The following is a 25,908-nucleotide window of genomic DNA, read 5'->3' as shown; positions in this document are numbered from 1 at the left end:
GTCATCGGCCAGCACTGCCTTTCGAAGAGTGGTTACCAACCCAATCCGCGCAGCAACAAACCTTGCTCGAATTCTCTTACAAGTTCTTTCTAATATAAACAAACTTTTCCGCTCCCCTATACGAGTGCTGTGCTTGGAAGTGACTTTAGGCACATAAGTAAATCATGACCTGAAAGGTAAGAGCCCCATATCTAGTACAGTTATTATTGTTTTTCGGGATACTTACCAATTTTACAACATGAAGATGCTAGGGTTGGCCTTTCGTGTAAAATATTATATGAAAATCTCCCAGCTATCGACTGTTGAAGGTGATCAAGGTGCCCGGTTTACACAATTTGTGTGCGTGGACTATTGCGTCTTTTGCGAGGTTAGTGTCTGGGTTGAGATTAGCATTTCCCTCCCTACTTTTTCTCACTGCAGCTGGATGTATGTACATTTTGAGTGCCAATTTGATTTTACATTTCTTTTCCCCATTATATATGCACACTCAAACGTCGTAACTCAACTAGAACACGCAATCAAATTTTACGGTGTGCAGTTTTTGAAGCTGAACGGGTGCTGAAGAGATTAGAAGAGGTTTCTTAGGGACAGAATTTTTGTCACCGAAAACAGCGCTTCGTTTTTCTTTTACTCCTTAAAGCATAAACCGTTGATTAAACGCTGAACTTTCTTCTTTTGGGGCACAGTCACTGGTAATAAAAATGTAAAGACGCCGTGGCCTACATGTGAACTTATGAGGAAAGTATCATGATTCTGCGAGCAGCATTCTGATCAGCTTGAACTGGGTTTAACGTTGCATGATAAGTGCTGAAAAAAATTCGCCGCAGCTGCCAAAGCCTACAGGACAATTCGCTGTGAAGTAAAAAATTACCATGAATTTTCTTAAAGCAATATGTCACATGGTCTGTGCATCTTCTATGGGCTTCTTTCGGGCTGCTGAGGAATTGCGATGACAAGAGTCTTCATATTATATTTGAGCCCCAGACAGATACAACAGATCTGGTGCGGAGGATACATTTACTAACGGTACTAATAGAGAAACCTTCGAATACATCTTGGGATTTTTTTTTCGTTGCAATGGTTAGTACTTAATTTGAGAACTGAGCAGTAGTCTCTTTAAAGACTCGAATAGCTTACAATTATACACAGAACAGCTTTATTGTCAGTAAAGAAATAAGCACATCTTGTTAAAATTTGTCTGTTTCGTTAATGCTATTTGCCGGTTTTAGATTGGCCTGTTGCCATAAAGCGTTGCCTTGTAGCCGTTCATAAAGCCTGAAATTTTCTAGCGTGCTATGAGAAGCGTAAAAGTAAGCCTTTAACCTTCAGTACAAAGGTCATTGAGAATCATAGTTGTCACATATATACCTTACAAAGGTTGCCGACATCATCTACCTGGTCGTTTTCTTTTAGCAATATGTTATTTTTATTGATTTCATCAATGATTTATTCCTTATATGTTTTCTTTTAGGCGAATATTAGACGACACCTTTCAGCTCTGGGAACACTGTGATCCGGCTTCCATGCCATTTGCTGTGGGAAATTGAGTACAACTATACATATCAGGATATTCAAGGTGAGGCGCCTGTTACAGAAAACATAGAGTTTCTGGCACACTTTTTCTGTATACTAAATGTTTCTTGAAAGGTGCCTGAAAATACTCGTTTCACTATATTAAGAGTGCGCGCCACATTCGCTTGTCTGTCGAACGCACAACCGCACCGCATGCAAGACTTATGCTTCCGTTATAAAAGCACAACTACTAATACAACGCCTTTAGTTTTCGTAGTCATATCTTGTGCGCCCGGCTAGGCTTTCTTGCCGGCAAATCCAACTCGTAATAGTTGGCCAAATGGAAAGGAAAAGTTTACCGCCGCATGACCACCACATGAGCGCCGCCAGCAGCGCCAAGGCGGTCTGCAAGGTTGCCATTTGTGCACAGCTCCTCGTTGTGCACAAATGGTAGTTATGTTCGCTTTCCGTAGAAACTTGAATCGGTTGCCCCCGATTCTCCGCGTCTTGCCAACTGCTGTTATTTGCACAGTGCAAAATTGCAAGCCCGTTTCTATTTGTGCTTCCGTTTTCTCGGAGCTTCTCTGTTTATCACTGCACGCGTCGAACACGCGATGCAAGCCGGAATAATTGGGACCACAAAATCTGTCGGGTCTCCACTGTAGCCGCTTCAAATACAATATCGAATATTCCGGAAGCTCTTCAACTGGAAGCGTTTTGCGGACTCTCTGTCGTCATCACAGGTCTGATTCTTTTGACTCAGAAAAAAAAAAGCTTTATAATGTTCCCATCTGCGCGAAGATGCACGGCCTTGGTTCCTATTGCTATTCAATTTCTGTAGCAAAGGCCTCATCTTGTATTGAAGGCCGAAGACCATTGTCTTAACGAAAGAAAGTGATAACATGTCATCGGCCGCAAAAACTAGTCGTAAATTTGAGTAAATGAGCGGAAACTGAAATGAGCTAAAAACCTATGGTGATTTTGGTAACCCGCGCTGGTCGGCGAAGAAGACTAATAGCAACTCTTCATTCGACTGCAACAGCAAATTTTCATCTAACATCAAAGTAAAGAAAGATTCACTTGACAAAATTTCTATTTATGAACATTAATTGCGCAACACACCGAAGCACTGAAGTTAACGCCCCGGATGATGACCACTGGCTTATTCAAAACACGCCTGCAAGCAGCGACGTCTGTATAGACGGCGATAAGCCGGGTCAATGACCCATGAAAAGCCGGCAGGTGGGGAGAGATAAATTATGCGGGATGTGTCACTTAAAAGTAATCTGGAGATTGATGTAAAAAACTAATCTAAAAGGAACGCCGCGTCCTCCACTATTTAACTGAGAGCACTTGAGAGTCAGTTGGCCTAGACTGCAGTAATTTTGTAACCCTGCCTATCCAACTAAATAATTAAGGCTAATTAGACAACTACTGAACTCTTGGGCTTCAGGAACAAAATGCCAAAAGGAAGGCTGTGATTACCCTGGAAACCAAAACGGCTACAGTGCTTAAACTAAGTTGGACTCATGTGCCATCTTCGCCAAAAGTAAGGAGGCTGCAGTTAACCGTGGAAAAGACGGATTGGTGGCGGATTGATATTTGTGTCGCCAGCCTTCTTCAGCTGAAAGGAAATATAATAAGTGACGTGAACTTCGGCCACGGCTAGCCGGTTGGAGATGACAAGTCTCCAGATATAACAAGAAGCGGTAAGGGAAGCTTGGTTACTTTTGTCAAGAGGGTAACTTTGTTTTCACGGCCTCAGAAGAATGCTCACGAGAAACGCAAACTAAACTACCACGCACTAGCAGAGCTCCTCTAGCGCTCACAAAGAACTACATGCGTCCTCTACCTGTGAAGACTGTTTCTGATTACTTTTTCCGTGGCCGGCAGAAATACGCCAATAGCGTGCAAAACCAGCGCGCTTTCCTTATGAAGCCCGCAAGGTGTTAAAATTAGCGAATCGAACCTCACGACAAGCTCTGTTGGAAACTTAGCAATTTTTTTCAGAAACTTTGTAGGAAGGGCTAAAAATTTTGCTCAGGATCTTTTCAGTTTTCAATGTTTTGCATTCTGGCTTCAATTCATAAGCGGAGCCTGCCTCTCAAGCACTCATAAATTTTGTCCAACGTTGCGTGAAAGCGCGACGGCAGGCATGGGCAGTATTGAAGCGACAATTAAAATTAGGGGTTTTTGAGAATGGAAAGGGTGCAAGTACCTGTCTCACTTCTCGGTGGACATCTCAACTGTGACGTAAGGCAAGGGAGGAAAGTGGGAGTGAAAGAAGAAAGATCGAAAAGGGTGCCGTAGAGACCATAGTGGAGGGCTGCGGTATAATTTCGAGCACCTGGAGATCTTTAACGTGCACTGACATCAATTCGCACACGCGCGCCTTTAGCATTTCGCCTTCAACGAAACGCGGCCACCGCGGTCGAGTTCGAGCTCAGATACTTCTCCTCAGTAGCCGATCGCCCTCACTATTGAAGGAAACTGTATCTTCGATACTGTCTTTCGATACATTATGTGCATCGCCATCAGTTGCCGCTTGGCAGAAAAGAAAGTATCAATGTTTTGGTATCGAAAATACATTAATGGAGTATGCTGTATTTCAACGATATTCGATACTCAAAATTACCGAGGAGAGAAAGAGAACATTTCTACTGCGGAAACCAAGCGTGCAGTGCTGTCTCCCCACCAATTTTAGGGCGCCGAAGTGGCTTCCCTTTTCTTTCGCTCCTTGTTTAGTCCGCTTCAAGCAGGAGGCATCCTGACTTGGAAGTGAAATGGTTATGCCTACCTTCTTTTGACGGAAAGTATCTTCGCGCAAGAGGAAAGCTGGCTTTTAGACAACATGGCTTCCCGCCCAGGGCCCCACTAAACCATGCAACATTATTTTTGTTGCATGCTCAGCAAACACAACGGGGTTGTAAAAACAATATTTTATGAAATAAAAAATGCGAAACAGCTGGCGACGAGCTCAAAGAGTAGGTAGCAAATGAATATTCCATGGATGTTGTACTAGTGATGGGATTATAATGATGAAAAGAAAACCAACATTTTAACGAAAACTTTCAACTGATTTGATGAGGACGTAAGGGCTAGAATTCGAACCTGTGGTCGTGAACTTCAGCTGAGCTCAGCATCCACTACAGTTTTACGCATTAGTAATTTTACCGAAGAAGGAACTGAGAACTATGTCGTTTCACATAACCTATCATGTGGTTAGCAAGGGAAGTACGTGCCATTACAGTTAAAACAAAGATTTCTGACATGCTTACCTAATACGGCGAATATAAATGAAAGGAACATGGACCTTGTATGTGCACTAAATATATATTTTTCTCTCTGTTATGTTCTGATTTATTTTTATTCACGCAAATACCACTCATTTTTTACACATTCGGTTTTTCGCTAAAGCCAAAACATGTCAGAAAATGAGCCCAGCGTTATTCAATAAGGGTTCCAGTGCTGCAAAACAGTTTTGGTTACCAATTATTGTAAAGCTTGAACTACTTGTGCATGTTGTGAGAAATAATTGAAAGGAACGTTTCTTTTTTTCCCTCATATCTAATTAAAGACTGCTTGTCCTTTGAGTAGGAGGCAGTGCCTCACCACCATAAGGGCGCTGAACTCAGCTTCTCTCGTGCAACCGGTAGCATGTACATTGTATCGGCTCCAAGCTGAAGCTGACCACTTTTATGGGGAACAGCTGCCAACTCTGCTAAAGTACAGTCAAAGCTTGACGAAAAAGCTGAAGCAGACCACGTCAACAACAACAAGTGCCGGCCACTTTTGGAGGAAATTACGCAAGTGTTTACGCACAGGTTCGATCATCTTTTGCAGCTAAAAGCTAGTGCAAAGAATGCAATAGTTCCTGCTGCTCCTCATCCCTATCGCAAATTGCAATGGCTGCAAACAGAAGTAGAACGCTTCCGCCACCGTGCTGAGGAACCTGCAGAACAGGCTGTTGTTGACTTGGCAAGCTCGACTAACGTCACGCATTCTTCCACACACAAATCAATAATATGATCTTCGGCTGCGGGATCAAATTCATCGCCTGGTGCATTTCTTTCAGTAGATCAAGGGTTATGGGGCGCGGCTGCTAGCCCAAAACACGGAAGAAGAGAGGAGGGGGGGGAGGGCGATTACGGCCGCGGCAGTCTTATTTTGATGGCGGCGACATGATGAATAGCCCCAGTCGCTTTGGGAAGTTAAAAACGCATAAACCGCATAAAACTATAAACTTTCTTTGCGTTTAGAGCAGCCAAAGCAACAACAAGCCATAGCTTTAAAGAGGTGCTAGTGAAACTTGAATTTCTTGCCTACGCGCACGATCCTCGGGTGGACGCGACCATGCTTCGCTCTTATCCGTTGGTAGAAAGCGTCTTCATCAATTACAACACGGCAACGTGCTCTTTTTTTGCTCCCGTAGAAAGCTTGTTTTCATTTGTTTCGCTGATAGCAAGGCCGAATAGCGGGGCTCTTTCCTACCGGCGGTTTGAGCAGATGCTGTTACTTAAAACTTTTAAAAAGTAATGGTAGCCTCGCAAGTAGAGAGATTATAATGTTTATTTTATTGATGATTTTGTTTTTATTTTACATTTCATTTGTTGTTGCTTAATATATATTTGGGGACGTTTTATTTTTGTTATCTTGTTTGCAGCTTCCTACACAGAACGTTCATCATGAAACGTCTGCTAAATCCACTGCTGAAGAAATAACTTATTGGCTTTCCTAAACGCTGGAGCTCGCATCTTTTAGTACCGGGCAAAGCCAGAGACAATTGCTGCATAGAACGAACAAAAAGCCTAAAAAAACTTTAAAGTTGATACGATTGCTGTTTAGTGGTGACAGAAAACTTCGCGCGAAAAACATCGGCTTAAAAAAAAAAAAACGATTTCGCTAGTCTACAAAATATGGCCCCGGATTTTTCTTTCCTTGCCTTCTCTGTTTATGGCATTAGTCCAATGCTTAAGTGTTAAAGAAATCAATGGCGCCGAAGGTGCACCTCGAAGTTGGAGCATAAATAAATTCCGGCAGCCGGGCTTGTTTAAGCCCTTCACAAATAGTTCGCTATACTATACACACTAAAGAATCTGGAAAAGACGGAGAAATTAACTTAGGTAATCACCGTATTATGGGTTGCGATAATGTACCGAGGCATCGTGATGCACTATCTCTTTCCTCTAAGTTTGTCTTGCATCGGCAACAAAAATGCACTTTTTCACTGCGTCGGGTAGCGTTATCAAAAGTAATTTTTTGAAGTATCGAGCCCGCCCTGCCTGACGGGAATTTGTCACTGCCGCTCGCACTGTATGTCCGATCTGGACATGTTCCGCGTGCTAGATTTTCCCACGTCTTCAGTTGCTGGCGCATCGAGGCACATTAAAGACCACCGCTCTAGCAATAAAGGACTGAATTCTTCGGGACTGCGTACGTAGTGCGGCTGTCAAGCGGTCGCTTTTGGATTTGTAGTTTTTGGATGAGACCAATTAACTCGCAACAGCACTCAGTTCGTTTCAGTTAAAATAATTTTAGCTGGTCCACACTGAATGGGGCCCCTTACCAGCGAAACCAGTGCTTCCAGTGTCGAGGCAGAAGGAAACGCCGGATCTACAGTGCCTCTGGCGCTCATTGCTGACATCTCAAGTGGCGGGATATGCTCTCTTGAGATGAGAAAATTGACGAGGGGCAGCGATGCAAGCATTCATGATGATGATGATGATGATGAAAACAGTAGAGTAACATAGTGCACTAATATAACGGATTAAATGACTGCGTTCGTAAAGTTTGAGTACAAGAAAGTTGCCATTTTTAATACCATTACCCTTCATGTGGCTTGTTGATGGGGTATTCTTTTATGTATTGTTATTTGTTTTGCTGCCCAAACCCGTAGGAGAGCTCATTCAACGCCCTGTGTCTTAGCTTCCTATCAGTGTGGAAAAATATTCTCTGTTCCGGAATTTGCCCTCATTGTCAAACGGCAGTTCCAAATTATAAGGCGCCCACAGCTTAAATGCAGGTCATGAATAAAAGCTTCTTTGACCGGAGCGTCATCAACAATCAGATATTTCTTGGCCAATTTGCCAACAGGCCTCTCGCATCTCATCGAAAATCTGATATACTTAATTTTCTGCAATGTCGCAACGATTACACTATAGCGCACATTCTAGTTTCCGCAAAATAACGTCTTTCCTGGCGATCATTCGAGGCACTTATGATTATACTTTTGTCTCCCTAGGGGTAAAAAGCCTAACCTTGGTGCCAACACGAAGTGAACAAGGGAGGAATAAGCCTGGAGGTGCTTAGCCTGCGTTTCGACAGCAGGACGTGTCTTCGTCTTGGCAAAGCGTTCGTCATAGGCTGGGGTTAAGTATGCCCTTTGCTCCGAGGAGGAAGTTCCGGTGTGGGAGGAGGGTGTAAAGTGGGAAGGGTGGTGGGGCTATCAAAATCCCTCCTGTGCAAATTGGCTAACTGTGGTTCAGATCAGTGTTGCGGAGACGTGTTGAACAAGCCCCTGAAGCTGTTTCGTTTTATTTAACAAAATTACTGATCCCACTACCATAGTAGGAGCACCAACATCATCTTGGTGATACCTCCCACTGCAGGACAAAGTGTGCTATTTCCCTCCAATTAATCCCGTCCTGTGCCAGCTGCGGCAACCATACCCGTGCAAACTTCTTAATCTTGTCAGCTCACATAAATTTTTTGTGACCCCTGCTTTTATTGGTATCCAGTCGGTTACCATTAATGAGCAACGGCTGTCTTTTCTTCGCATTACAAGCCCAGCAAAAGCCTATTTCTTTTTATTAGTTTCTACTAGGATGCCAATAACCTGCGTTTGTTCCCCGACCCGGTCGCTTAATGTTACGCCTATCATTTTCCCTTCCATTTTCAAATGGCACCCCCCTCCCCATCCCCACCTATTGCACTCCCAACAAATCCTCTCTAGGCAACTCCAGACCCGAACTCTTCCCAACCCTCCTCTTCTATCCTACTCCCGCCCCGTTTCCCCAGAGTACACTCTGCGTAGAATCGCAAGCCACCCTGGACCACATCCTCTTCGGCTGCCCTACCGATCCTCCCCCACAGGGACAGCCCACCATTGGAACATGGGAGGCCCTCATCGCGTCGCAGGACTCGGACACGCAACTTCGCTGTGTGAACAGGGGTGCCAGTGCTATGGCCCTACGTGGCCTGGACACATATGCGCGTAATGTGATGGCTGTGCGGTGACCCTCAGACCCTGAACGGTCCAAACATGCTGGCTCAATAAAGTTTTTCATTCCCCCACCTATGCACGGAATTAGAGATCCTTAGCAACCTATGCTGCATCGCATGTCTCACCACCATCTTGGACAGTTGCTCCGCACCAGTTGGGGACTGGGGGCGGAAGGTTATTCGGTGTATTCATCCATATAAGAGGTTGTGGCCAAGTTCTACACCACGGTGGCCAAATCTTGTTTGTTCTGGGGAGTGAGTGCGTTGTTGGTTCTATTGACCAGTATCAGGCCGCGTGCTGGGCCTGGTTATGCTATTCCATCTGCACAGGCATTTTTTTTAATCCGGTCGAGAATTGCGCCGCACTGGAATCCGAATCTCGGTCCTCTTGAACGCAAGGCGAATGCTCCACATCCATGCGATCACTTCGTAAGAGCATGCTGTTATAACTACTTCGAACACCATGCGTAGTAGCCATTCAGTGAAATTTATGCGCGTGTACCAGCAGTTTGTAAATAAGCACAGACCGCGGGCACAGGAATCTTGACAATCCAAATCTGTCAAATGAAAGTCCCCTCTCCCACGTCCTGGTACGGTGTTCAGTTACGAAATGATGCTTGGTACCGGCACTACTTTCTTAAAGACAAATTTGTTAAACCGCCAAATGAGCAGAAATTTGTCCATCTCTTTATTTTGCATATATAGGAAGGCAAAGTGTTGGATATAGGGTTTAACTCCCAATGCCGCTAAAGGTGAATTAACTAAAGGTTACTGAAGGTTCCATCAGAACAAGCCCACTGCTAGAAGAAAAATTTTAGCGCGATGTCAATACGTGGTTTAATTGTTCACCATGTTTCTTAACATATCTGCTTTGAGTACTATTTGCAAAAAACAAAAAATGAAAACACAGAGATGCTTTGTATAAATGGATCGAATAGTGAATAGTTTATTTCTATAATTTCTAGATAACTATAGGTGTTTCTTAACGGCTCTTGGCACGGCCAAGGGTGTAGGTGAGGGGAGCGTGGAAGGCGACTGGGTGGGCAGCCACGGCAATTGGGGTGACGTGGTGGGCGGTGGCGAAGGACACTGGGGCGGCGTGCAGGGTGAAGGTTGGGGCAGCGTGCACGGCATGGACGGCCACTGGGGCAGCGTGGACCACTGGGGTAGACTTGACCACAACAGGAGCTGGCTTCACGGCGACTGGAGCTGGAGCTGGGGCAACGTCGGCGGCGTTGGAGATGTACTGGGCATCAGCTGGGTTGGAGGTCTTGGTTCCTGGCTCGTTGGTCTCGACAACGACGTGGAAGCCGTCAGCGTCAGCGGTGTACTTGACGGTACGGGTCAGGCCGTTGGCGTCAGTGTAGCTGTAGGAACCGACCTTGTTGTTGTTCTCGTCACCGGTCTCCTGCTGGCTGATGCGGGTGCCGAACTCATCGGTGTTGTCGTAGCTGAAGGTGTATGGCTGTGGTGGCTGGCGGGGAAGAAGAAAAAGCTTGAGTGGCCTCTCTTGGCGCACATAAAATAGTCCATCCTCATTTGGGGCCGATAAATGGCGAGAGAAACATTAGGGAAGAAGCGTTTATCATCACACTTGTCTCCGGACACTATCTCACAGATAATAAAAGGAGAATAAAAATTAATTACACAGCGCCGTTCACCTAATATATGTTTGTTACGATGCCCTGGAATTTTCTCCGTATGATAGACATGCTTTTCTCCAAATATCTTGTGCACGTTCAACGTGCAACGCAAACCTATCGATCGTTAATTAAGTGGAGAAAGGGCTCATTTCACCAGGGTTATATGCGTTCCAGTCCGATGTACCAGAGTTGGAATGCCGCTGCTTAGTTCGAAGCTAAGATCTTTTCTGGGAAATTTAGGAATTGCGAAAAAAGGAATGTTTTTAAAAAGAGCTACTCCCAAACTAAGCTCCCAAGTTGACTCTGTGCAGCTTCTTTCGAAGTAAGCTGCCCTCTTGCGTATAAATATCAGACACGCACCAACTCGCCACTGAGCTCTATAGGCAAGGAATTCGTCCAGGTTAACAAGATTTCGCCACTTGAAAAATTGCAAAATTGCGACATAAGCTCTCTATGTCTTGGCGAATGTTCGAAAGAACCTTACCCCGTCAGCGGCTGGCTGCTGGGCGGCAGCGAAGGCGAGGACGCAGCAGAGGAGGACCTGCGCGACAAAGCACAATGGACAGGCGTGAACACTGGTTCAGTACGCCACCACAACTAATGCCGCAGCGTTTGGAATTATGGCATCCTTCATTCAACGGTAATCCCAGCACGAAAGAACACCGGCGCTCGGGTACATGCCTTGGAGAACATGGTGTCGGCAGACGCTGGCTCCGGTTTGATGGACAGTGCTACCGTTCAGCACTGGGTTTCTTATATACCCCCCACCCTGGTTCATTACGGATCTGGTCCCCACTAAAGCCAGTTTCCGGCGCTTTCCTCCAATGAGAGGAAGAGGCGACATTCCACAACCACACTCACTCCTCTGACGGCAGCCGCGGGGCATCGCGTGTGTAGGAGAGGAGGTGAAACGGTGGCCGGTCAGTTACGAACGAATGCACAGTCAGTTGGGTACACTCTCTCCATCGTCGCAGTAGAACCGTTAGTGCCGCACTGTGTTGGGCGGTTTTCTGTTTCTTGACACGTTCCGCCGATCCTTATCTTGTTCTTGTCTAGAGAGACGCGCTGGTGTTGTACAATAGCGAATTCAGTCTTCGGTTTCTCTTCGTGAAACGTATCGCTATTCGGGATGTCAGTCTTTTCCTTATACTTTCTTTTGAACACGCATCTACCTTTTGCAATATGCGAGTATGCGTCTACGTGCGCGGTGAACAAGCGCAAGGTTAAAAACCGGCTTGAAGGTCAGGCCGGACACATGCATCGAAGCGGCCAGGAACAGTACCGGGCTTCTTGTTGAGGACCGCCTTGTTTTCTTTTGGGCGGCACTTGAGACGCGAAAGTTAGGAAATAGATTGCGTTTATATGATATTACTAGTGGTTGCAAGCCACACTACCTGCTCTTCCAGTCTAGTGCGTGACTGTGTTCAGTCAAAGCAACTGCCGGAAACGACAGCCTTTGGAACTCGCTGAGCTCGAAGATTTACGCTGCCGTTCTGAATGCTAGTATAGGCGGCGCCTCTAAGCACCTACACTAACTCAAAAAAGAAACTAAGGACGGTCACACAGGCTTTCGTTATTGCAGGCCGTTTATCAAGCGCTGTCCGATGGCGTAACTAATAGCGCGAACCGATGCCAAAGGTCGGTCTCTAGCTTCCTAGCTGGCGCTTTCTATATTGCGTGACCATCCTTGGGTCATCTGAATAACACCCAAGTTGTCGGTACTGCTTTTTCTTCTTCAGAGAATTTCTTCCATACAGCACGCAACGGGTTTCGCACCGAGCATGTAACATTGATGAATTGTAAGAAAATCTTTTCTTTCGTACCGGTACAATGCGAACGTACCGGGCTGATGCCTGATCGCCCGTATACCTCTCATGTATGTTTTATACGAGAATTGCTTGAAGGTAAGTTCACTGAACACTTAATATCCGGCATGTCGTGGCGACTGTATTTGTTGATAGTACGTGTCAGAGCGGTCACCTTTTTAAATGGCCTTCTTTATTTATTTTTTATTATTACCCTCAAGGTATAAACATTACAGAGGGGAGTGGGTTGTATTCAGTAAACAAACAAAAATATGCACAGCAATAAGAACATACAAGTAACTGTAAGTGACAGTTGAGGTTGGTTACAAAAGAATCTAAACAAAGTCCCATAACACTTAATTAATATAACACAATGAAATTCGCGATAACGTTTGAGAGTAGAGAGTGGTGAAATTAAATAATATATGAACACACAGGAAGAGAGGTAGGTTTTATACAATGTTAAAAAAAACTGGCATGGTCTATATTGCGCACGGCAGACTGAAATAACCAAGATTTATTGATTGTTGCAACGGAAGAGGGAAGGCGGTTCTAGTCTTTAGATTTGCGGGGTATGAATGAATCGGGGAAACATTTAGTGTTGCATGAATTTATGCCAACTTTGTGAACGTGGTCAATGCGTGATGATACATATGAAGGCGGAATGAGCAATTTACCGTGTAAGTCATCATGGTAAAATATCTTATGAAAGAGGCATAACTGTGCATGCTTTCGACGAGATGTGAGGGGTAGCAGATTGAGATTAGTCTTCACTGAGGATACACTAGCGGTGCGGTGATAATTAGAGAAGATGAAACGAGCTGCATTATTTTTAATCATTTCTAGCTGGTTAATGAGATCAGTAGTGCCCGGGTCTCAAACTGACGATGCGTGTTCAAGTTGCGAATGAACTAACGTTTTATCAAAGCGAAGCTTGGTGCTAGAAGGGGCCGAGCGAAAGTTCCGTTTTAAGTAGCCTAGCATGCGGTTAGCTTTGTTTTCAATGAATTCGACATGACTGTTCCAGCTAAGGTTAGAGGCGATATGAATGCCTAGGTACTTGTCTGACTCTACTGATTCGAGAGCTACATTGTTAAGGTGATACGTAGGTGAGTTGCTAGATGACCTTGATACGCGCAGGAATTTACACTCGTTAACGTTTAGCGTCATTTGCCATGCTTTGCACCAAGAGGAAATGTTGTTAATGTCAGTTTGGATTGCGCGTACGTGATCATCGGTTATTATTTCACGGAAAAGGACACCTTTTGATAAAGACACCTTTGTATTATCACGGAGCCAGCAACAAAACTCTGACCTTGTACTCTGCTTTCTATAAGTATTGAAGGTATTGACAGGGGATATGTCATTTTTTTAATTCACTACCCGCAGTAGAGTCCCTGATATTCATAAAACAGCGCCTTAAAATCCTCCGACAAACATCCACATTTTGCAACAATGGGCACATGCTGAGGCATCTTCTTTTTTTAATCGAGGGGCGTGCTGTGAGGCATGCCAAGAAAGGTATATAGGGATGCAGGACGTGTATTGGGCGCATGTCATGACAGCTTCTCGTAGATACCCGGAGGCATGCTATCAGCTTTGAGTTTTGGGAATACGGCGTAGAGTATGACGCTATACCATCTTCAGGAAGCTGAAATGTGGAAAAGTTGCAGCAGTTATTCGCGCATAAAATAATGGGGATGATTGAAATAGCGCAGGGGTTATCGAATTTTGTTCAATTAACAGTATAGCGTATGTTTCTTTTTGGGTGTGGGAAAATACTCCGCACTTTTATGTTTTGCATTCAGATGGATGCAACATCTAAGTTTAACAAGTCGAAAATTTCTTAAAGAAACTCGGTCCCGAGAACTACTCTCAACTTACGCTCATGCCACACTTCTCGAATAATAATAAAAAAAAAAGTAGTTGCTATTGGCTCGTGCACTTGGCTTCTGTTGTCTTGACCGCAGCAGGCAGTATTCAGATTGCCGGCCGTTCACGGCAATTCCATCATACAAAAATGTTTGGGAATTAGGTGTCGGATTTGCTCACGCCATTTGGAGTTTTCACATCAGCGTCAGAAAATTGTGAAACAGAGTAAAAGTGAAAGGTTCATCATCATCGTCATTAACCTGACTACGCGCATTGCAGGGCAAAGGCCTCTCGCATATCTCTCCAATTAACCCTCTCCTGTGCCAGCTGCGGCCCCCATGCCCCCGAAAACTTCTGAATCTCATCCACCCATCTAACACTGTGCCGCCACCTGCTACACTTGCCATAGCTTGAAATCCACTCCGTTACCCTCAACCGACCATCGGGTATCCTAGCTTCGCACTACACGCCCTGTTCAAGTCTATTTCTTCCACTTGATTCCGACTAGTATATCATTAACCCGCGTTTGGTCCCTGACCAACTCTGCCCTCTTCCTGTCTCTTAATATTACACCTATCATTTTCCTTTCCATAGCTCGTTGCGTTGTATTCAATTAAGCTGAACTCGTTTCCTAAGTCTCCACGTTAATGCCCCATAGGTGAGTATCGATAAGATAGAGCTGTTTTATACTTTTCTCTTGAGGAATACAGGTAAACTGCCATTCACGAAAGGACAGAGTCTGCAAAATTCGTTCCACCCCATTCTTATTCTTCTAGTTCTTATTTTTCTAATTTGACTCTCATGATCCGTATCTGCAGTCAAAACCTGTAGTACGTAGACCTATTCCCTACCGCTTCCAGCACCTCGCTGCCACTTGTAAACGGCTGTTACCTTGCGAGACTGTTGAACTTTTATGCATATAAATTTTTGAACTACCGTATTCATATTCATTGCTTTCCTAAGCGTGACAATACGCATCTTTTGCCTTCGACGCCATTTCAAATCTGCAGAAATGATAAAAAAAACGGCTACGCATGCTGTTTCAATCTGCAATATTGTCATTCGAGATTCCTTGCTGTAGCTATTTGAAAAGAATTTCTTTGCTACTCATAACCGGCTTTACGACAGATATAATCTGCCCTTAATAATCGATCGCACGATCTCCTTCCTGAAAAAGTGGTTCCGCTGCATCAATGAGCGGAGAAATGCTCACATCTTGGCAGTACAGCAAAATCCTGTACGCAGCCTATCGGACGGAAACGAACACATAAACGCGGTAGGAAAAGCCGGTTCCAACTGTCGCCACACGTTTCAATATACCCCTTCTCCCGAACAGGCGCTGCAAAAGTGACTTGTGACGCTATTGGCCAAGTATAGGTTTTGCTGCTAGAGAGGACAGCATGAGCCTTAGGCGCAACCATAGATTGCACGAAGACGTTGTCCTAGGTCTACCTTATGTTATTCCGAAAACCCTCGTGAACCTGCTATAGAGACAAGTTTCGTGGTAGCATTAACCCACTAGTACAAACAAACATACTGCCTTGTGGGGTGCTGCCACTGCAAAGTAACTTGCTTCAGAGTTGGGATGCGTGATCTGTGCAGACTTGTCTCCTTTACGCGCGGAGGTAGAGTTGGTGCGATGCTTTATGACCCATCTGAGCCGTCGTTCTATATAGGAAACGGCTGTGTTGACACCTTGGTAGCAATAGTACTTTTCCTCTCCTCCTCATCTTAATTCTGATCGTTTTCTCATGACCGTTTTTTTCCCTTCTCTTCACTCTTGTGTTCAGTAGCCTCTTTATTCAGTGTAGCATTTATGTTTTAAGCACATTTGACATCATTTATGATGAATTCCGGTGAGCCTGGAGACGACCAGGATGTTAAGCGTACGCGAAGCATTCCGTACTTTTCCGTCAAGATACTCGCAGCATAAAAAAGAAAGCTTCATTTCTCGTGGCCTGTTCCCGGTTGGTAAGCCTACCGCCCGTAATATGTTTCCAGCAGCAAAACTCATATGCTGCCGATTATTTACAGCACCAGAATTCATATTCTCCGCTTTAGCAGACTATTTGGGACTTTTGTGTGGATTACTCCTTGTAGCTCATGGGACGTGATAGTATTTTTGTCATCTGTTAGAGCTGGTTGACTTGGCATAGCCCATTTTTACTTACATCAGACGGTTTCCCGCTTTATATTTCTGCCGCATTCTTCCCACCTCATAGTTCGCGCGTTCTTACAAACCAGTGTATTCAGTGCTTTGCCATCACTGGTTGCATGTTTAATGATTGTGACAGTCATTTTTTTTATGAGAGTTTTTGCATGAACTTATGTTATTGTGCGCTCTCTCATTGCCTGTTTCTAAAACTAATTTTACTTTTCAGGATCGCGAAAACATTTCTGCAAATATTTGGTTTCAATCCTCTTACTTTCGCGCATGTATACTTTGCTTTGTCAGGACGTTATGTGCAATAAATGCCATTTTCATTTTGCACCAAGACCTTCGTCTGCAGGCTGCATGAGAAAACTTTGTCCATGAAGATATATATGGCTTCGGAAAAAAAAACTTATTTTGCGCCTGCGGTGAATTAGCGCCCGTGTGATGTTCGCGAAACTATTGAGCATTTTTTCAATTGCTAACGCGTAATCCAGATCTGGGATGCACGCCGGTGGACTGCTGCAGCGAAACAATTTGATTTGTCATAGCGCACGGCAATTTGCTGCCCTGTAATGTACTGATGAGCCCCAAGGTAATTTTTTTAAATTTATTTTTTAATAGAAAATGCATAGAAATTGCTAGATAAGCAAAAGTGCATTCAAACAAATAAGAAAACACAAGAATTCTAACAAAACAAAATTAACCGGCAATTAATTCAGGTTAATGAAATTTGTGAGCTTAAGTGAGAACTGCATTAATAAATTCGTTTAAAGGAAGGAAGCGGAATGTGGCAGGCAGCACATTCCAAGCCTCGATGGTATGAGGGTAAAAATATATTTAAATGCATCGGTTCGAGCTTATAAAGGGACGAGGTTAAGTTCATAGTAATATCTTGCGGTCTTATGTTGAGCTGAAATAATGGTACATGAAAGTCGACAATGATCCTGTGTGACACAATACAAAGATTTCAAAGATTTTAAATGGCGGCGTCTTGATAACGTAGTAGTTGCAGTGTAGGAAGAGCGAAGGTTTGGACAAAAATTGCGACAGTACTGATGACAAATGAAGCGAACGGCTTTTTTTTTAACACCTTATAACTTGGTAATATCATTTAGTTTGTGAAGTTCCATATAACGCAGGCGTAATCAAGTAGGGGACGGATTAATGATTTTTACGCAGGCGTCTAAATAGCCGGATTCTTAATGATTGGTGCACAGACAAGGTCATACCAATTATTAAAGCTGGCGATCGCACATCTCCTCTTAAAGGGCCCCAGAAACACAATCGTAGTTGACTGTTTTGCCTGTTGATCGCATACAGTGATTACAATGGTGCTATTAGCGTCGGTAATACCACGTATATTCCGTTTTTTATTATTTTGATGTGCTCCCAAAAACAAATTCATGGCTCTGATGGTGTCCCCACACAGTGGCGGGTTTTAGCAGCGGATATGACATCACCTGGCGCGAGCTTGATGATTGAAAAAACAGCAAATATACTGCAACTTGTGTGAATAAATAGAGACACATTTTGTCACCTGTCGGTGTTTTATATTAGATCAACAAAAACAACTTGTTCGTCTTAGATAAAAGCCCTGCAAAGCAAGCAAAATAAAAATGCACCACCAGGGGCTCTGGCATGGAAACGACGCTACCAGTCTCGGCAAGAACGCGTTACAGAGAGCAGGCAACCATGGAGTGCAAATTTCCGCGACGTTCTCTGGCAGGCTGTTTTGATTGGTTGCGCCAGGTGCCGTCAGTGGGAGAGCGAAATAGGAGTGGGAAGCCCCGCCAAAATCGAGTTGAGGGCAGCGTTTTGTTTGCTTGTATTTTGAAATTTCTTCATTGAATAACTCCCGTTCCTGTGCATCGATTCCTGTAATTCTTTTTAAGTCAGCATCTGTGTGACATAAGGAATCCACCTGAAGTATAGCCGGTATCCTCCCATGCAGTGTTTCGCAGCCTCTTTAACTACCGACCCATTTCATTAACTAGTATCTTCTGCAAACTACTGAAGCACATCATACATTCGCAAATCACAACATATCTAGAAGAGCATAACATAATCTTCAAATAACAGCACGGCTTTCGCAAGGGATGTTCGTGCGATAGGCAGTTAGCGGAATTTACTAATGACTTGCCATCCTGTATTGACGTCGGCAACCAGGTCCATGCCATATTCCTAGATTTTTCTAAATCTTTTGACCGCATTCTTCACCACAGGCTACTAACGAAACTAAAACATCTTAGCATTAACACATAAGTTGTTTTATGGATAAAAGTTTTTTTTGTAACTCCGAACACAGTTCACAAATATCAACCACTGCAATTCTCCTTTTATTCCAGTCGCGCCCGTCGTTCCACAAGAGAGCGTCCTTGGTCCATTGCTTTTTCTAATATATATCAATGATTCAAGACTGTTCGCTCATAACTGTGTTATTGACCGTAAAATTACTACCGAAACTGACCAACAATCGTTGCAGCCAGACCTAAACGCGGTAATATGTAGTGTTCTGACTGGCAAATTACCCTAAATCCTACCATGACTAAGTGCATGTCATTTACACGTTCTTTTTCTGGCATTCTAACCTCATACCTTATACATAAGAACATTGTCGAGCTTACTATATACTTCATACGAACACCTACGAGTAAATTTTCAAATGAATTTAACATGGCATCATCACATGAATGTTACTCTTGCGACTCCTAATCGCCCATTCGGAATCATTCGGAATCACGAAATACAGACTAAGGCAAGCACCCACACATTTAAAAAAGCTTGCATACGCCACCTTAATCAGATCTAAAATTGAATATGCATGTGCAATGTTGGACCCGAGCCAGGATTACATGATACGTAACAATGAATCCCTGCAAAACCATGCTGCTCGTTTCATTTTTTTCGGACTATTGCCCGTACCCCAGTGTTACATCTTTAAAAAATTGCGCCGAATTAGATCCCCTACTACTAAGACGAAAACACGCACGCCTACCTCTGTTTGACAAGCTTTATCACCCCGACGTTTTGCATGACGACTTCTTTCAGCCACCTTGCCTCATTTTCCCTCGCCGTGATCTTCCTTACAAAGACCGTCGCCCAGTGTGTCAGTCATCTCTCTACTCGCAATCATTCATACCTAGAACCATAAGTGACTGGAATAACTTACCATCAGATATTGCTATCAAGCTTCACCCAAAAAAATTTCACAAAGTGCTGTATATTCACATTAGAATGTGACATCCATGTGCACCACTGTACTTTTATAGAGTTAATTTGTACCACAGCATTTAACGCAGTCAAATGCTAGTTTTATTTGTAAACTCAGAGAAATTAACAATGTTATGTGCTATGTACAGGGCCGTATCCCACTTACGTAAACATTAAATAAACATTACGGTCTTCTCTGGCTCAAACCTTGGCAAGCATAGTGCTGCATAAAGGTGTCATGGCAACACTCTAGTTAGGCAGGTATGCTTCATCCCTCAGCAGGGCAGATCCAGTGGGCAGGAGTGACTCAGGATTCCTCAACGCGGTCAATGAGCACCTTGAGGTGAGCAGAGGGGCATGCCTGAGGCACTCATGATTGACAAAGGAACACGGAGCCCTCCTTCATGCAGAGCGTGGTAAGGGGTTCCGGATCTTCCGGCGAGACGTTCGCCCCTACCATAATCGAGCTCAAGCACCGACACAGCGGGTCCCCACTAGTACTTGTGTGCAGCAGGTGTGGAGAACAGGCGGCAGCGTAGTGTGGAGGACCGGACGTGAGGCACTCATGCTCAACAAAGGAACACGGAGCTCTCGTGTAGGCAGAGCGTGGTAGGGGTCCGCAGGACCCTCCGATGACGCCTTCGTCCCCACCCCAGTCGGGCTCAAGAACAGGATCAACGGATTCCCGCTGGTGAATGTGAACTGCACAGGTGGAGAGCTAGCTGGAACACAATGTGCAGGCTACGAAGTGAAATATGTCCAGAACGCTGCCCAGGAAAAGCGGGCTGCAAAAAATATAACAAGAAAGCAGCAAAAAAGAACAAAATAGCAAAGGCTATTAGAGGCACTGGACTGAAGTAGGAAAAAAGAAAGAAAAACAAAGAGTAAATTGACAATACATACATCTGCGCGCGCTCGAAGTAAGAACTTTTAGATGAAATAATGAGATTTTAAGAAAAAAGGAACAAAAAAATGCCTTTGAAGTTTTAACAAGCGAAAGCTAGCAACAGAAAATGACTACTGATACAATAGAAAACCACAATTCTTGGAGCCTGAGTTACCGGGGAGTGTAACAAAAAAACTAACTATTCGGCGAAGTGTTCTCTGCCCATTCGTAACTTCGGCTTGCAACAACGGTTTAGTGAAAGTGGGACAGAGATATATTGTATTGTAGCCGTCCACTAATTGTGTCCTTGTAGTCGAGCAATAGAAGTCCCAAAACCATTCGTTTTGGAAGCGCTGCTTTATGGCAGTGTTGATAAGTTTCAAGCAATAACTGTGTCCCTCCGCAGCGTTGCGAGGCAGTGCGTGCGCTTTTCAATTGAGACCCAAAAAGCGACGACAACGACCTTCCGCGCAACCTCGGTGGCACAGTGGTTACGGTGCTCGGCTGTTGACGCCCAAGACGCGTGTACGATCCCGGCCATGGTGGTTGCATTTAGATGGAGGCGTGATGCTTGAGACCCTAGTGGCGTGGAATGTCAGGGCACGGTAAAGAACCACAGGTGGCCGAAATTATCCGGACCCCATTGCCACGGCGTCCCTCATAGCCGGAGTCGCTTTGGGACGTTGAACCCTATGAAACAAAATCAAACCTAACTATCTCCCTAAAGTAAATCCAAACAAACTAACACCAAAAGCAAATACAAACAAATTACAAACTCTTTCGAACTTGCGCTCGAGAAGAGAACAAAATTTTTATTTCAAGTATAAATCTCTGCTTGAATTCATTCTTCAGATCAAGTGAAGCAGCGTTGCCTTCCCCACGTGCGCCGAACTGTATATGTGTACTACTGTACTACAGACGCCAAGAGCCACTTTCTGAGAAGACAGAGCAGCTGTCTGTTGATACGCCTTTTTCCCCAGAGATGGCGCCTCCAGTCGGCAAATATGCGTGACGAGGAGCACATCTGTAGAGCACGCGCCATCCGGACTGGCTCAGCTCGCCGTATATCTATCTCCTCTTATTTCCTCGTAGTTTGAGAGCTTCATTGTTGTTTCATTTGATCTGCATAGTTTTTGATCTCGTTAATGAAAATGTCTGCTTTCATATCCTTTAGAAAGCAAGTCTTATTGCGCTGGAAAAGTGCAGATTTTATTTGCAGCGCTCGTATACCATTTATACGCAGCGGATAATTAGCTTATCATGCTATGCACTTTAAAATTTTAAAAGTTTGTCTCGTAGGCTAGTTCAGAAATCTCTAGTTGCTTCGCTAAATTCAGAGTTCGAGTTGCGTGTGGTGCCTTTAAAATAAAGAACTTTGACTTCTAATGAAATTTTCTCCTTTGCCTCTTTTGATGGGATCACTCATTGGCCGCAAATGCGGGTGCTTGAAATAGCTTCAAACAAGCAGCCGGTCTGGTAGATCTGCACTACTCAAGCTTTGAGACAAATAGCTCCGGCTGAAGGTAGGTTAACACGTTGAAATTGTACGCTACATATCGAGGCAAAGAGAAACGAAGACACAACGAAGGCTGTCTATATGAAAACTGAGTTGATAGTCAGCACTCTTCGCTACACTCAGAGGAGAACGGGGAGGCCTTCGAGCATTTTTTTTCCGGCAAACGACACGTACACTATGACGCGATCTATTTTCTTGTTTAAATGTCTCCTCATTTCTTAGTTGTCCACTCACGTAAAAGGTGGAGGTGGCTCCACAGGCCAAGCTGCCATGTTTTGAACGTATTTGCTTCTATGAAAGATGCGCTACTGCAGTACTTCTACCTTGGGCACTCTTCGAAAGCCCTTAGAAAAGTGCCATTAAAGAGTAGCTTCATGTAAGCGCTCAAGCCTTTAGTATTTAAAGCTTCTCCGCATATTTTTATTGACATTTCGCTGCTCAAGCGAATAGTTCAGAAATAATTTTACCTGGTCTATTAAGTATTTCGTCAGACTGAGAAATACCGCCGACTTGGTGAAGAGACTACAATCACTCCTCTGTTGGTTTTACTAGAGTAGGATGATATGTCTTTTTAAAGTCTTGAATAAGTGTAGGTGACAGCCTGTGTGTGGTCGTTGTGATATATTTGTACGCAGTCAGATTGGTATCTCTTTGTTATAAACAAGTTGCTCTCACAGACGCTGTGCCCCGAAATCCTTTCTGTCGTATCATCACAATCCTATCACCGACTGCTGCCTGCAAAAGTGGAGAGCAAATCGAAAGTTATAGAGGAATAAATGCACGTTTCTTGGCACAAAGAAGCGAGGGGTATCTTTTTCGCAATCTCCAAGTGAAGTTTACAAGCTGGCGTAGGGCATCAAACGTAGATTTCCTCGAAAAGCTGCGCGTGGGACGTGCCCCAAACAACAACGACTAAAGCGTCGCTTTCTCTGGCTCTGTGCCTGCATGATTGTGGACTCTTCGAAGTGAATGGAAATGCAGAACTCGCTCTGTCGTATGTGTGGTATCCATTTCTAAATTAAAGCGTCAGCTTAAGAAGTGTCCGTAAAAGCGGAAATGGCGACAGCCGTCTGTCAGGTGCCAGTGACAGACGGCCCACCTGCTACGGTGGGTAGGCTGTCGCCTACCCACCGAACTTCTTAGGGCTACGTAGTAGGGCTACGAACTTAGTATACTACATATACGAGCTTACAATGTTACTCGGGATATAGCGAACCTTCGTATGCCACCTCGGATACATCGACATTTGGTGTGCAAACCTCTAATATAACGAACATAGCGCGCTAACCTCGGATATAACCAACCTAAATATGCCACCTCGGATATAACAAATGTGTCAACCTCGGATGTAACGAACATTCGGCTGCTTACACATGCAAAGGATCCCCCGAGACTCACCCAAGAGTTTTATATTTTTGCATGTCCGCACTGTCGCAAGGCTCTCGCTACGGAAAGGGTGCCTGACCTTCGCCTACAAAAATGGGTACAAGCAGCCCCTGTAGAAGTAAAATGTAGAAGGGTATAATAAAAGACAATTCATTTCTTCAACAATGGGCGTTTGGGCTGCACTTCCATTGCCATTGTGAAAGTTTCACTGCAACTGATATGTTTCCAGTCAGTGACGTCATTCTCTTCGCAGAGAAACGCGACCACAAAATGCGCAATCAAGGTAGCAACAAAGTTACAACAACAAATAAGAAGAATATTGCTGAGATGTACGTAGTTCGTTTGAAACAAGCGCGATAAAGGCAATTATTGATGGACTCTTAACAGTGCGCATGCTAGAGGGTTCCATTCACGTATACTCTGCGTAAAGAATGAAACCGGAAAGTGCCAGAGAGAATGGAAACTTGTTTAGTTTGGGCGTGAGGTGATAACGTACATACTTACGTCCTTTGAGATCTTGATAGGTATCTTAATTGCCCACTTTTAAATGACTGCGCATAAGTTGACACATGGTTTGAAAGCGCCCTAGTTTGGCTCTTTTTTGAAGTGTTGGCAGTCCTGAATGAGCGAGTAATTGTCTCAGTGAGTCGATTAAACTTTGTTTGTGATGTACACAACTTAGCGCCTTTGTTTGTGCTCCTTCAAGTTTTTTAATTAGCTTCTTGGTGGAAAGAAACCAAACAGCAATCAAACGCACTAGGTCTGGTCTGAAGAATTTTTTTCATGTAAGTAACATGGTTTCAGGTGGGGCCAATTCGAAGCGCCTATTAATAAAAATAACTGTTTAAGGGCGGTTGACGCGTCATTGCTAACATAAGTATCCCATCTGAGGTCAGAGGCAAGTACTACGTCTAGTTGTTTGTATTCGCTGGCGGATGGAAGAGGAATGTTGTTTAAGGTGTAGTGAAAAAGTGTTCAGTGCTTCTTACCGCTTACAGATAAAAGAACAGAGTCGTTAGCGACCATAGACACCTGCCATTTTCCGCACCACTTGCTCACAGCTGTTACGGTGTTTAAAGCTATACGTCACTGACAGAGTTATTTTCCTGGTAATGTACTCGATCACCGGAAAAAAGTCTAATATTGTGGGAGATGCTAATAGGCAGGTTGTTTATAAAGTTAAGACCAATACTGGAACTAGAACGCTTTGTTGCTGTATATCAGTTGTTACATTAGCTGTCGCGGACATCTAGTTGTTAATTTGGGCAAACTGAGAACGGTCAGTGGGGTATTTACTAATCCAGTTTAAGATAGGGCCTATTCCTAAGGTTATTTTAAGTTTCGAAATAAGTTTGGTGTGCGATACGCGGTCGAAGGCTTTCGAAAAGTGTAAGAAAATGATGTCCACTTGTTTCTGCTGATTAATAGCGATGGATATATCGTGCGTAAGTTCAATTAGTTGAGTAACGGTTGATAGCTTTTTAGGAAATTCACGCTCAAAAGGTGTTATTGTTTGGTTTTCTTCTGATACGCTGCTGTGAACTTGAGGACAATGTGTTCAAGTAGCTTGCATTCTGAACTAGTTAATGTAACTGGTCTGAAATCTAAGGGATTTTAATTGCTACTTGATTTCTATACACGAGTTATTTTAGCTTTTTTCCGGTCTTTAGAAAGGGTAAGGGATGATAACGCCTTTCTAAAAGGTAGAGCCGAAAATTGTGTTACCTATTCGACATATGTGAGCAAGAATGCGTTGGGAGTGCTATCACCTCGGTCCTTTTTTAGTATACAAATTTAGTAAAAGGTCTGACTCCCATTTAATGTATTCAGCGGTTAAAATTTCGCCACACTAACAAATAAAAGCCACTGAGCCAAGTATTCGGAATTTTCAAAGCTCAGGGTTAGCCTGTTGTCTTAATTGTTTTTTACTCGAGAGCTCCGAAAGAAACTTCGATCTACGAAAGTGGCTCCATCAGCGTCATCGTAGCATGGCGGAATGAGACAACACCCTAATTCCGAGACTGTCTACTAAAAAAGAAGCCTAGTTGGGCATGGCCCTTTAGTTAATTAGGATGCAAATATTCGGATATATCGAAGAATGAAAAGGAGATAAATTCCATCAATTACGCCATCTCTTAGGGCAGAAACTCAGAGCTTTACCGCGCAAAAAGCGTGGACTACCAGTACACACACTCCAAGTTTCACGTGAACCCCAGAGCGCGCACTCCCCACCTGTTTGCCCCGCAAAGCTTAGGATTACCTGTGAAACACTGTTCAAAGCACAGGAAATCTCGACAAACACTTCTAGTTTGCACGCCTACCATACAATACCGCTTGGTGCTGAACACGCAAAAAAAAAAATTACGGACGGCAATAGGGGATATTCAAAATTCCGCAAGTGCGCTTTCCCGCATAACAATGTTGCCCCTAACAAGATGGCCGACTTCGCTATAAAGGAACTACATGGGCTTCAGGACAGGCGCTAAAGGTGTGGATAGAATGTAAGAAACGTATTTTGGAAGAATCAAACAAAAAACCAGTCTTTCTTGCTTTGTTTCAGCTGGAAACGTATGGTCCGCCATCTTGTTGGGGGCTACATTGTTATGCGGGAAAGCGCACTTGCGGAATTTTGAATATTCCCTATTAAGACTACTTAAGTGCTGCGAATCCGAAAGCATTTGAGTCTCATCATGGGCTACTAG

General features: G+C 44.0%; 1 pseudogene; it reads right to left on the bottom strand.

Moving 5' to 3' along the window:
• Positions 1 to 9,715: 9,715 nt before the first annotated feature.
• On the bottom strand, positions 9,716 to 22,092 carry LOC149342123 (cuticle protein 16.8 pseudogene; annotated as a pseudogene).
• Positions 22,093 to 25,908: the final 3,816 nt, after the last annotated feature.

The sequence above is a fragment of the Amblyomma mixtum genome, chromosome 5 (genome assembly GCF_055824585.1).
Source record: "Amblyomma mixtum isolate Tamu chromosome 5, ASM5582458v1, whole genome shotgun sequence".
Classification (NCBI taxonomy): Eukaryota; Metazoa; Arthropoda; class Arachnida; order Ixodida; family Ixodidae; genus Amblyomma; species Amblyomma mixtum.
The sequence above is the reverse complement of the archived record's forward strand: the minus strand, read 5'-3'. Positions and strand labels throughout refer to the sequence as shown.